The 14,260-nt window shown below is 45.1% G+C and overlaps 1 pseudogene; it reads right to left on the bottom strand.

The window, feature by feature from the left end:
• Positions 1–7,440: 7,440 nt before the first annotated feature.
• On the bottom strand, positions 7,441–8,688 carry LOC129480581 (actin, cytoplasmic 2-like; annotated as a pseudogene).
• Positions 8,689–14,260: the final 5,572 nt, after the last annotated feature.

Below are 14,260 nucleotides of genomic sequence, written 5' to 3'. Positions count from 1 at the left end.
GCAGGCATTCAGTTTTTATTTTAGCCAGACATCACCGGAATATAACCCTTCTTGGGGTGTTACAGTGTGGCAGGCCAGGTCTCACTAATGCAGGCCTCCATAACAACTGTCTGAGTACTGAATGAGTGGTTAAGTTGAATATTAGAAGCTGGTTTTCTTATACAAAGGCTGAGATGTAACAAAAGCCCATCAAGAGTTTTGCCTATGCCTTTCCTGGGCCTTGAAGCATCACAGAATAAGGAAGGAATTCTTAACAGGACCCATTTAGGATTAAACAAGTTTTATTGTGGATCTGAAGAAACTCCCCAGGTGTCCACAAACAAGTTTACTGGGGGTCTGAAGGAACTCCCCAAACCTCTATGATGTAGCAGGAGACAAGATAAAGGTAATCACCCCAGCACCTGGACTCATTTAGATTAAGTAAACCTACTGAGGCTCCAGAGGAAGGTCTTCAGGACTCACACCTTAGTTACAGATTAAAAGAAATTAATCACTTATGTCTTCAGATGAATGCACACTTACATGTAGACATATAGCTTAAAAGGTATACAAGCTCTGGAAAACTTTGTCGTTTTGAGTTGGTCTGGCGATAATTTCTAGGCCTTTTCTCCCTGTCACTGGTTGCAGAAATAAAAACTCTCTTCCTCCTCAGTTTCATCTGGGTCTCATTATTGGGCCACCAGAAATAGCAGCCCGACCCTCAGTTTGGTCTGGGAACAAAAGTTGGGGAATCCTGAAGTATTTGCTCTACTCCAAACTTGGAGAGTTCCTGAGAGATGGTCCTGGCTCTAGATTGCCGAGGAAATAGTTAATTACCACAGCCCTGGGACTACCCTTTGGGTAATTCCATTCAAATGCCCCAGGAATGACTCCTGCCGAGTCTGTGTTCCTAGTCAAACAATCTCTCTTTTCTTTTTCTCACCTTCCTTGAAGCAATCTAGAATATTCTCCAAAGGTCATTAGAGAGTGCCTACCTTTCATCTCGGAGATCTCCCCTTAGATCCCTGAGAGACCCAGTGCTGTGGTTACAGGCTCAGCCCCCAGTTGGGGTCCACACAGCAGACTTCTACTCCCAGTACAGGGAGCTCTAGGGAAGGAGAGGGTTGCAGCTCCTAGGCTCCTAAGGCAGCTGGGAGCACTTTTGTGTCCCTCTGTCCCCAGGCTGGGTTCCCCTTGGGAATAACTTTCTGGTTCAGATGCTTCTCCCTGTAAAAGCTTTTCCAATACTCTGTAGCTTGAGCTTCCTTAACTCCAGAAGCATGGGGTTCTAGCACCTTAATGTACATAAATATCACATGGGGTTCTGCTAAAACATAGATTCCTGGACCTCACCTCCCAGCGTTTCTGATCAGGTCTGGGCCAGAGCCTAGGAATCTGCATTTTAATAAGTATCACTAAATGTTTCTGATGCACATAGTCCTGGGATTTGACTCTAGGAAACAATGCCTTATATTGAATGTGGACACAATCTATATTAAAATTATGATGTTAAGTATAATTACCCCCATTATTCAGCATATCATTGTATATTATTATTAAGTTAAGTTTGTAACTATCATTAAATAATTGAATGATACAAACAAATCTCTGCTGCTGACCCAGGAACACAGAGTTGCTCATGTGAGAAGCAGATTAATTGGCAATCAATACTTAAATTTGGAGCTCATAGCTGAGACCTATTTGTCTTCTGTGTCAGCTTAGTAGCATCTCGGCCTCTTGCACCTTCTTTTCTTGCACCTTCTTTTCTTTTTTTTTTTTCTTTTTTAGATGGAGTCTCACTCTGTCACCCAGGCTGGAGTACAGTGGTGCAATCTTGGCTCACTGCTACCTCTGCCTCCCAGGTTCAAGCAATTCTCCTGCCTCAGCCTCCCGAGTAGCTGGGATTACAGGTGCCCACAACCATGCTTGGCTAATTTTTGTATTTTTAGTGAAGATGGGGTTTCACTATGTTGGCCAGGCTGGTCTCGAACTCCTGACCTCAAGTGATCCACCTGCCTCTGCCTCCCAGAGTGCTGGGATTACAGGTGTGAGCCACAGCACCCTGCTTCTCTAGCACCTTATCAGCTGTCCTGAGAGTTCTGCCTAGTTCTCTATGCACCCCAATGTAACACAAAGTGATCTCCATTTATAACACAACCATATTTCAAGTCAGATCATCCCAAACATACTTTCTGTATTTAGTATCCATGCCTTAGTGTATTCCTATGATAAGATATATATGATTTTCGAACTAAGAAGGTAAGAAGCAAGCCTATGGAATTAACTTTTTATAACTTGGGACACTGGCACATCCTCAGTGAACAAAACCTGGCCGGGCTCAGTGGCTCACACCTGGAATCCCAGCACTTTGGGAGGCCGAGGCAGGTAGATCACTTGAGGTCAGGGGTTTGAGACCAGCCTGGCCAACATGGTGAAACCTCATCTCTACTAAAAATTTAAAAATTAGATAGATGCAGTGGTGCACACTTGTAGTCCCAGCTACTCAGCCGAGGCAGGAGAATCACTTGAACCTGGGAGGTGGAGGTTGCAGTGAGCCAAGATCACACCACTGCACTCTAGCCTGGGCAGCAGAGCGAGACTCTGTCTCAAAAAAAAAAAAAAAAAAAAAAAAAAAAAAAAAAAAAAAAAGCTACTTTTCCAGACGAATTTGGGAGTCATTTCTCCTTATTTAGAAGCGGAACGTAATTAGATTTTACAGGCTCCATGCACAGAAAACACGGATGAAGGATTAACTCTTTGGAAGCAGAGTTCAAAACTCCTGAGTCTAAAAGGGCAATGATTCTGAACATAAAGCCATCCTACAGTTTCGCACAATCAGTGGAGCAGATTGGATATTATTCTGTTTTCATTGTTAACATTTCTTGCATGTTTGTTCCATTTTCTTAGTGTCTAAGCAATAGGTTTTGGGTAAATTTAAAGCATAAAAATCATCCACACACGCCGGGCGCAGTGGCTCACGCCTGTAATCCCAGCACTTTGGGAGGCCGAGGCGGGCGGATCACAAGGTCAGGAGATCGAGACCATCCTGGCTAACACGGTGAAACCCCGTCTCTACTAAAAATACAAAAAATTAGCCGGGCGAGGTGGCGGGCGCCTGTAGTCCCAGCTACAAGGGAGGCTGAGGCAGGAGAATGGCGTGAACCCCGGGGGGCGGAGCCTGCAGTGAGCCGAGATCGCGCCACTGCACTCCAGCCTGGGTGAAAGAGCGAGACTCCGTCTCAAAAAAAAAAAAAAAAAAAAAAAAAAAAAAAAAAATCATCCACACAAAAGTATAGATAACTAAAGGGTGATGAGTTCTTCTGATAACAAAACCTGACTTACAGTGGTAACAGGAAAGGCAAAATGATTAAGATAACCAGTGGAGAAAAAGCGGGTGAGATAATTCAGAAGGAAGTGGGGCGAAAGAGCTCTGTACTGGTAGAGTTGGTGTGTGGCTGCTGTAGGTCATGTCAGATTCAGCGACTCATAATCATCTAGCACATTCTCAGGTCTGTTTCTATTAACTACATTTTGAACCCCATTTTTACACAGCACATGTATAAAGCCTTCTTGTCACTTCCTGCAGATGAAAAATTAATATTGGGTCATGACCTTCCTGAGAAAGAGGTTACTGGCTTAAAGAGTCTGGTTGGGGCCAGGCGAGGTGGCTTATGCCTGTAATCCCAGCACTTTGGGAGGCTGAGACTGGAGGATCACCTGAGGTCAGGAGTTCTCAACTAGCCTGGCCAACACAGTGAAATCCCTGTCTGTACCAAAATTACAAAAATTAGCCAGGCATGGTCACGGGCACCTGTAATCCCAGCTACTCAGGAGGCTGAGGCAGGAGAATCGTTTGAACGTGGGAGGCAGAGGTTGCAGTGAGCCGAGATCACGCCACTGCACTCCAGCCTGGGCAACACAGTGAGACTCCATCTCAAAAAAAAAAAAGACTCTGGTTGCATTATGAGTTATATGGGCAACGCTTAACGAAAGCTATACTTTCTCTGGGATTTCTCCTTGACACATAGTTCCTGGTTGCATTCTTGAATTTTGTTTTCCCATCCTAGATTTTTTTCAAACCCTAATAATAAAAAATAATTTAAAAATAGTAATAGACATTGCAGCCTCCAATAAATTTTTCTTAATTTTTATTTGTAGAGACAGGAGTCTCCCTGTGTTGCCCAGTTGGTCTCGAACTCCTGGTCTCAAGCAATCCTCCTGCCTCAGCCTCCCAAAGTGCTGGGATTATAGGTGTGAGCCACCATGCTCAGCCTTAGAATCTTTTTTAAAATTTTTATTTATTTATTTATGTTTATGACACAGGGTCTCTCTCTGTCACCCAGGCTGCAGTGCAGTAATGCAATCATGGCTCACTGCAGCCTTGACATCCCAGGCTCAAGATGAAAGCAATTAATTTTTTAAAGAAGATTACATCTATCTAGAGTGCAAAATGACTGAAAGGCTCATTTATGTACTGCAACATCAATGCATCTATATATAATTTATTATTGCCCTAACATATTTGAATTCTATATTTTTATAACCCATGATTAGCAACTATGGTAATCAAAAAGCAGACATGCACTGAAGGTGTCTATGGCAAGCTTAGAAACAGACTCATGCCTCAAGTTCTGTTATAGGCTCACGCCTGTAATCCCAGCATTTTGGGAGGCTGAGGTGGGAGGACTGCTTGAGCCCAAGAGCTTGAGACCAGTCTGGGCAACATGGTGAGACGCCCATCTCTATAAAAAAGAAGAGGAAAAATACATATACATATAATATATTATATAAATATATTTATATATAAATATATATTTTTCCCTTTCTTTTATATATATATATATATATTTTTTTTTGAGATAGCATCTCACTCTGTTGCCCAGGCTGGAGTACAGTGGTGCAATCTTGGCTCACTCCAACCTCCACCTCCCGGGTTCAAGCAATTCTCGTGCCCCAGCCTCCTGAGTGACTGGGATTACAGGTGTGTGCCACCATGCCTGGTTAATTTTTGTATTTTTAGTAAAGACGGGGTCTTGCCATGTTAGCCAGGCTGGTCTCAAACTCCTGGACTCAGTGATCCACCCACCTTGGCCCCCCAAAGTGCTGGGATTACAGGCGTGAGCCACTGCACCTGGCCAGTATTTTTTTCTTAATTAAAAAGAAGAAACATTGCTACAACTACTTAGAAACAAAATGGATAATTTTTTAAAAATCTCTATCTGTATAGATACAGCTATAATTCTGATTTGGACATTGTGTGATTTGAGGTTGATTTCCTTTGTTGCTTCTGTCTGGCTTAGTGACTTGTCAGCAATTTTACTTGAGGTGTAGTTGTCCCTTCTTATACTCCATTCAAACTAAAATTGATAGAACCAACTTCTTGTTAACTTTATAAAAGATATTTATGTTGACATTGGTTCAAACAGCTCTGCCATTTACTAGCTATCTGACTTTGGGCAAGTCATTGAAGCTCTCCCTAAGCCAAAGTTTCACATTCTGTAGGAGGGTAATAGTATCCATGTCATGGGGTTTTGAGACAATTACTTGAGATAATGTATATAAACTGCTTAGCAGAGTGCCTGGAATAGATTAGTTAGCACTCAATAACGTCAGCCTATATAAACACATTGTAAGGTGATTACAGGTTCACGCCTATAACCCCAGCACTTTGGAAGGCCCAGGCAGGCAGATCATCTGAGGTCAGCGGTTCAAGATTAGCCTGGCCAACACAGTGAAACCACCGTCTCTAGTCAAAATACAAAAATTAGCCGAGCGTGTTGGCAGATGCCTGTAATTCCAGCTACTCCAGAGGCTGAGGCAGGAGAATCACTTAAACTCGGGAGGCAGAGGTTGCAGTGAGTCAAGATTGTGCCACTACACTCCAGCCTGGGCGACAGAGAGAGATTTCACCTCAAAAAAAAAAAAAAAAAAAAAAGTTATCTTTAAATGCAGTGGGTTTATTATTGTCATTTTAAGATAAATTATTAAAATGTATCCACTTAAATTTCAAATGGGGTAAATATAGAAATATATAACGTACATAAACAAAAGATCTTTGGTGTCCTCAATAATTTTAAGTGCCAAGGGGCCTTGAGGTCTTGGAAGACAGCTGTCTCTGGGAAGCCAGGCTCAGGGAAAGCAGTGTTTGTGGCACAGGCTATGTGAACAGAGGGCAGGACTGCAAAGCAGCCAATGAGATTTTCTTCTGATAACTAAAAACACAGTCTTAAAATGTAACAAGTCACTACAGAGAACAAATGACAAACAGCAGAGTATGTTGATGGATATTGGGATAAAGACTGGTTTTAAGACCACTGCCTGTTATACTTGAATTTTATCTTTTTTTTTTTTTTCTTAAGGTGTGCACTTTTATTCAACTGGTCTCTACAGGTAAGCCCTGAGTGGTGGTGCTGCCGGATAGTACTGTGTTTGCGTACAGGTCTTTGTGGATGTCCACATCACACTTCACGATGGATTTGAAGGTAGTTTTGTGGATACCACAGGATTCCACGCCCAGGAAAGAAGGCTGGAAGAGCGCCTCCACCCACTCCCAGGGAGACCAAAAGCCTTCATACGTCTGAAGCTGGGGGACAAAAAAGGGGGGCCACGATGGCTGATCATTCAAAATAAAACAAAATAAAAAAGTATAAGGGGGAGATTTTTAAAATTTTGCATTACATAATTTACATGAAAGCAATGCTATCACCTCCCCTGTGTGGACTTGAGAGTGGACTGGGCCACTCTCCTTAGACAGAAGTGGGCTGGATTTTGGGAGGGCAAGGGACTTCCTGTAACAATGCACCTCATGATATTTAGAAAGACTATTTAAAAGAGAACAATGTGGCCCGACACGGTGGCCCACGCCTGTAATCCCAGCACTTTGGGGGATGAGGCGAGCAGATCATTTGAGGTCAAGAGTTTGAGACCAGCCTGACCAACATGGTGAAACCCCGTCTCTACTAAAAAAATACAAAAAAACCTGACCAATATGGTGAAACCTCGTCTCTACTAAAAACACACACACAAAAAAAAAACCTGACCAACATGGTGAAACCCCGTATCTACTAAAAAAAATACAAAAAAAAAAAATTAGCTGGGCATGGTGGCACATGCCCGTAGTCCCAGCTACCAAGAGGCTGAGGCAGGAGAATCACTTGAACCTGGGAGGTGGAGGTTGCAGCGAGCCAAGATCACTTCACTGCACTCCAGCCTGGGCAACAGAGTGAGACTCCGTCCCAAAATAAACAAATAAATAAAATAAATATTAAAAAAAGAAAAAAGAAAAAAAAGAAGAATGTACAGTCAAAGTCCTTGGCCACATTGTAGAACTTTGGAGGATGCTCACTCCAACCGACTGCTGTCACCTTCACAGTTTCAGTTTTTAAATCCAGAGTCAAGCCGAAAACAAACACAAACACAAACACACACACACACACACACACACACACACAAAGCCATGCCAATCTCATCTTGTTTTCTGCGCATTAGGTTTTTGTCAAGAAAGGGTGTAATGCAACTAAGGAACAGTCTGCCTAGGAGCATTTTCGGTGGACAGTGGAAGGACTGGAGTCATCATATTCCTGCTTGCTCATCCATAACTGCTGGAAGGTGGACAATGAGGTCGGAATAGAGCCATGCATCCACAGAGTATGTGCACTCAGAAGGAGCAATGATCTTGATCCTCCTCATGCTGGGAGCCAGGGCAGTGATCCCCCTCTGCATCCTGCAGGGCGATGCCGGGGTACATGGTGGTGCTGCCGGATAGTACTGTGTTTGTGTACAGGTCTTTGTGGATGTCCACGTCACACTTCACGATGGATTTGAAGGTAGTTTTGTGGATGCCACAGGATTCCACGCCCAGGAAAGAAGGCTGGAAGAGCGCCTCGGGGCAGTGGAAATGCTTGTTGCTGCTGGTGATGACCTGGCCATCTGGCAGCTCATAGCTCTTCTCCCAAGAGGACCCGTGGGGGCCATCTCCTGCTCAAAGTCCAGGGCGACTTAGCACAGCTTCTCCTTGATGATGTCACACAGGATCTCTCCCTCTGCGGGTGGTGAAGCTATAGCCGCGCAATGTGAGGATCTTCATAAGGCGGTCAGTCAGGTCCTGGCCAGCGAGGTCCAGACGCAGGATGGTGTGGGGGAGGGCATGCCCCTCATAGATGCACACCATGTGGGTGACCTGTCGCCAGAGTCCATCACGATGCCAGTGGTACGACCAGAGGTGTACAGGGACAGCATGACCTGGGTGGCCACGTGCATGGCTGGGGTGTTAAAGGTCTCAAACATAATCTAGGCCATCTTTTCATGGTTGGCCTTGGGATTCAGGGGGCCTTTGGTCAGCAGCACAGGCAGCTCATTGTAGAAGGTGTGGTGCCAGATCTTCTCCATGTCGTCCCAGTCCCAGATGACCATGCCGTGCTAGATGGGGTACTTCAGGGTCAGGATGCCTCTCTTGCTCTGGGCCTCATCACCCACATTGGAGTCCTTCTGGCCCATGCCCACCATCATGCCCTGGTGTCGCGGGCGCCCCACGATGGAGGGGAAGGAGGCCCAGGGGGCACTGTCGCCTGCGAAGCTGGCCTTGCCCATGCTGGAGCCCAGTGATACCACCCTGGTGAGCTGGCGGCGCGTGTGGACCGGCTGTGGAGTGGCAAGGGCGAGGCTCTGTGCGGGTGGGGCAGATGCAGTCTTGGCGGTCTGAATTTTATCTTTTTTGTTTCTTTCTTTAGGAGATGGAGTCTCACTCTGTCACCCTGGCTGGAGTGCAGTGGCGCGATCTCTGCTCACTGCAACCTCTGCCTCCCGGGTTCTAGCAATTTTCTTGCCTCAGCCTCCCGAGTAGCTGGGATTACAGGCACGTGCCACCACGCCCAGCTAATTTTTTGTATTTTGGTAGAGACAGGGTTTCACTGTGTTGCCCAGGCTGGTCTCAGACTCCTGAGCTCAGGCAATCCACCCGCCTCGGCCTCCCAAAGTGTTAGGATTACAGGCGTGAGCCACTGCGCCCAGCCAATTGAATTTTATCTTTTGAATTCAAGTTAAGTAATACAGTCAAGAAGAATAAAAGCTAAGGTTTAAGAGACTGTGGCTTAGAGATCATGTCCTCAGGGTGCCTAGCACACAAAAAGTGCTCAGTAAAAAAAGCCTCTAATGAAGACCTAGTATGTTGTCTAAGAATTTTCAAATGTTCATTGGAAAGATAAAGATCACAATATTAAGGAAATAATAACAAAATGCTTTTAATTCTGGCTGGGCACGGTGGCTCACATCTGTAATCCTAGCAGTTTGGGAGGCCGAGGCAGGCAGATTGCCTGAGGTCAGGAGTTCAAGATCAGCCTGGCCAATATGGTGAAACCTTGTCTCTACTAAAAATACAAAAATTAGCCAGGCATGGTGGCACATGCCTGTAGTCCCAGCTACTTGGGAGGCTGAGGCACAAGAATCACTTGAACCTAGGAGGCAGAGGTTGCAGTGAGCCCAGATCATGCCACTGCCCTCCAGCCTGGAAGACAGAGTAAAATTCCATCTTAAAAACAAAGTTTATAATTCCATTACAATATGACTATTTCCAATTTTTTTACATTTCCACTAACAGGTATACCTTTTTTTTTTTTAAAGAGATAGGATCTCACTGTGTTGCCCAGGCTGACCTCAAATCCTGGGCTCAGCCTCCTGAGTAGCTGGGACCACAGGCACATGACACCACCTCTGACTAAGTATACATTTTTATTTATTTTTATTTTATTTAATTTATTTATTTTTTTGAGACAGGGTTTTGCTGTCGCCCAGGCTGGAGTGCAGTGGTGCGATCTTGGCTCACTGCAATCTCCATCTCCCAGGTTCAAGTGATTCTCCTGCCTCAGCCTCCTAAGTAGCTGGAACAACAGGCATGCACCACCATGCCTAATTTTTTTTTTTTTTTTTTTTTGAGACAGAGTCTCGCTCTATTGCCCAGGCTGGAGTGCAGTGGCATGATCTCGGCTCACTGCAAACTCCGCCTCCTGGGTTCACGCCATTCTCCTGCCTCAGCCTCCCGAGTAGCTGGGACTACAGGCACCCGCCACCACGCCCGGCTAATTTTTTGTATTTTTAGTAGAGATGGGGTTTCACCGTATTAGCCAGGACGGTCTCGATCTCCTGCCCTCGTGATCCGCCCGCCTCGGACTCCCAAAGTGCTTGGATTACAGGCATGAGCCATGGCACCCGGCCATGCCTGACTAATTTTTGTACTTTTAGTAGAGACAGGGTTTCACCATGTTGGCCGGACTGGGCTCGAACTCCTGACCTCAGATGATCCACCTGACTCGGTCTCCCAAAGTGCTGGGATTACAGGTTTGAGCCACCACACCCGGACTTACGTTTTTATATTTTAAAATATTTATTTATTGAGAGACAGGGTCTCACTTTATCACCCAGGCTAGAGTGCAGTGGTGCAATCGTGGCTCGCTGCAACTTTTTTTTTTTTTTGAGATGGAGACTCGCTCTGTTGCTCAGGCTGGAGTGCAGTGGCGTGATCTCAGCTCACTGCAACCTTTGCCTCCCCAGATTCAAGTGATTTTCCTGCCTCAGCCTCCCAAGTAGCTGGGATTATAAGCGCACGCCACCACACCCAGCTATTTTTTGTATTTTTAGTAGAGACGAGGTTTCACCATGTTGGCCAGGATGGTCTTGATCTCCTGACATCTGCCCGCCTCGGCCTCCCAAAGTGCTGGGATTACAGGCGTGAGACACCGTGCCTGGCTGGCTCACTGCAGCTTCAACCTCCCAGGCTCAGGTGATCCTCCCACCTCAGCTTCCCGAGTAGCTGTGACTACAGATGCACATGACCACCCCCTGCTAAATATACATTTTTAATTGTTGAGATTAGATGTTAAATGTAATCTATAAATTAATATGTTGCTATCCTTTCTTGACATTTAGCCATGCATTTTCCATGCTTTTACATTTTATAATTACTTGTACTTGTATGCCGTAATATGTACAAATGTATATAATATTCCATTGTATTGATATAGCTATCTTTATCCCCCTTAATATAAGACCTGTTTTTTTTGTTGTTGTTGTCGTTGTTTTGTTTTGAGACAGGGTCTCGCTCTGTCACCAGACTGGAGTGCACTGATGCAATCTCGGCTCACTGCAACCTCCGCCTCCCTGGTTCAAGCGATTCTCCTGCCTCAGCCTCCTGAGTAGCTGGGACTACAGGTGCCTACCACCAGGCCTGGCCAATTTTTTTTTGTATTTTTAGTACAGGCGAGGTTTCACCATGTTGGCCAGGTTGGTCTCAAATTCCTGACCTCTGGTGATCCACCCACCTCAGCCTCCCAAAGTGCTGAGATTACGGGCATGAGCCACCGTGTCCGGCCCAGACCTGTTTTTTACTCCCCAGTATTTTTTATCTTCCATTACAAATAAAGATACACATTGGATATACTTGTGGGGGAAAAAAGAGCTAAGTACTTCTTAAATAAATGAATGGATATATAAATGAAGTTACGAAGTTGATTAAGGTTGAGAGGAAAATGGCTATATGAAGGAAGGCTTTTCACAGGGGGATTTGTCTTAGAATCAGTTCTCAAGAGAGCTGAAGTGCTATATATCACTATCCTCAAGAAACTTCCCTCCCTTCTTTGCCTCCTCTTGATCCTCCTTGCTTTCCTTTTAAAGTCTGATGAGCAGATATTATTAAATAGCAATCATTTCATCTCAAGCTTAACATCCTAAACTCAACATGACCGAAACAAAATTCTTAATTCTAAATCCACATATCCCCCATAAAAACATGCTTTGCCTCCATACTTCCTCAACTTAACATGGTTCTTCTTTTCCCCTCATGCTCTATACTTTACCCTCTAGCATGTTCAAACACATCCAGAATGTATCCACTTTTCTCCATCCCTACTCCCTCATCCTATTCCAAACCACTTTCATCTCTCACTTGGATTAATCTTAACAGAATCTCACTTGTCTCTCTTCTTCCTCTGGTTCTTGGCTGTCCCTTCCCCCTTCCTTGCCCTAACAGCCAGAGTAGTTTCTTAAAAATTCCAATCAGATTGGCTGGGCACGGTGGCTCACGCCTATAATCCCAGCACTTTGGGAGGCCGAGGTGGGTGGATCACAAGGTCAGGAGATCAAGACTACCCTGGCTAACATGGAAAAAATTAGCCTGGCGTGGTGGCGGGCACCTGTAGTCCCAGCCACTCGGGAGGCTGAGGCAGAAGAATGGCGTGAACCTGGGAGGCGGAGCTTGCAGTGAGCTGAGATTGCACCACTGCACTCCAGCCTGGGCCACAGAGCAAGACTCTGTCTCAAAAAAATAAAATAAAATAAATAAAAAATTCCAATCAGATCATGCTGCTTCCCTTTTCAAAATTCCATGAAGTTTCCCACTGCACATCGAATAAAATCTAAACTCCTTACCCTGATCTACAAAGCCCTCTCCATCTGTACTCCCCACTGCTGCCCCCACTCCTCACCCTTATCTGCTCCAGCCACACTGGTCTTTCTCATGCCAAACTCCTTCCTGAGCTTGTTCCAGCCTGGCTTCCCGGGAACACCCTACCTAAAGATGACTTGGCTGCTTTCTTCCCCCATTTCGTTCTCAGCTCAGTGTCACTTTCCACCTTCTCAAAGACCTTTCCAGATCAACACAGCTAAGACAGCACCCCTTCCATTGAAAGTTTACCATTTCAGGCTGGGCATGGTGGCTCACACCTGTAATCCCAGCACTTTGGGAAGCCGAGGCAGGCGGATCACTTGAGGTCAGAAGTTCAAGACCAGCCTGGCCAACATGGTGAAACCCTGCCTCTACTAAAGATACAAAAAATCAGCCAGGTGTGGTGTTGTGCGCCTGTAATCCCAGCTACTCGGGGGGCTGAGGCAAGAGAATTGCTTGAATCTGGGAGGCAGAAGTTGCAGTGAGCTGAGATCACGCTACTGCACTCCAGCCTGGGCGACAGAGTGAGACTCCGTCTCAAAAAAAAAAAAAAGCTTACCATTTCAGTTTTCCTTTCTTAACAGCATTTATGACCTGAAATTATCTTAGTTGTTTATTCACTCTGTGAGAACAGGTCCTTGTTTATCCTGTTTATCACCATATCCTCTATGATTAGAAAAGTGAGAGCAGGGCCTGACCTTAGTAAAGACTTGAATAAATATCAGTTAAATATTGAGTGAATTACACATTTCTGACCGTTATACTCAAAGATTTTTCTTCCTGGAAAATTGATCTCAAAGGGAAAGCAAGGTGATTTTCATATGTGTGTGTTTTTTTACATAAATGTTACAGGATCTTAGCGTTGACGCAGACCTAAGCTTTGAGAAGCAAAGTAACAGGTAAGCTGAAGCACAGAGCTATTCTCTATATTAAATGTTATGACTGATCTTGACAATACACCGGATAGGAACTCCATTCCTGCATTTCCTAACATGACTAACACATATTAACAAGGTTTAATTATGACATATATATCCTTTCTCAAAAGTGCTTAAAAGTTTATAAACATGCCAGGATCCTCTGATGAGAAATCAGTCAGTAAGGTTTCCTGGGACACAGTAGCAGCTCAATAAATATTTACTAAGTGAATATTTTATTTTATTTTGAGACAGGGTCTCACTGTCACCCAGGCTGGAGTGTAGTGGCAATTATGGTTCACTACAGCCTTGGCCTCCTGGGCTCAAGCAATCCTCCCACCTTAGCCTCCCAAGTAGCTGGGATTACAGACAGGTGGCACCATGCCCCAGCTAATTTTTGTATGTTTTGTAGAGATGGGGTCTCACTATGTTGCCCAGGCTGGTCTCGAACTCCTGGCCTCAAGTGATCCTCCTACCTCAGCCTCCCAAAGTGCTGGGATTACAGGCATGAGCCACCACACTCAGCCATGAATGGTATTTTTTTTTTTGAGATGGAGTCTCGCTCTGTCACCCAGGCTGGAGTGCAGTGGTGCAATCTGGGCTCACTGCAAGCTCCGCCTCCCAGGTTCACGCCATTCTCCTGCCTCAGCCTCCCAAGTAGCTGGGACTACAGGCACACGCGGCCACGCTCAGCTAATTTTTTGTATTTTTAGTAGAGACGGGGTTTCACCGCGTTAGCCAGGATGGTCTCGATCTCCTGACCTTGTGATCCGCCTGCCTTGGCCTCCCAAAGTGCTGGGATTACAGGCGTGAGACATGGCGCCTGGCCCATGAATGATATTTTAATGTTTTCTAACTGTGCAAATAAGCTAATATCTTTGAGGTATCAAAAAAACCAATGCTCACAATAAAACAAAAGAGGAAATGGAAG

This window comes from Symphalangus syndactylus, chromosome 4, assembly GCF_028878055.3.
Source record: "Symphalangus syndactylus isolate Jambi chromosome 4, NHGRI_mSymSyn1-v2.1_pri, whole genome shotgun sequence".
NCBI classification, from domain to species: domain Eukaryota; kingdom Metazoa; phylum Chordata; class Mammalia; order Primates; family Hylobatidae; genus Symphalangus; species Symphalangus syndactylus.
Note: the sequence above shows the minus strand (reverse complement) of the source record. Positions and strands in the feature narration are given on the sequence as shown.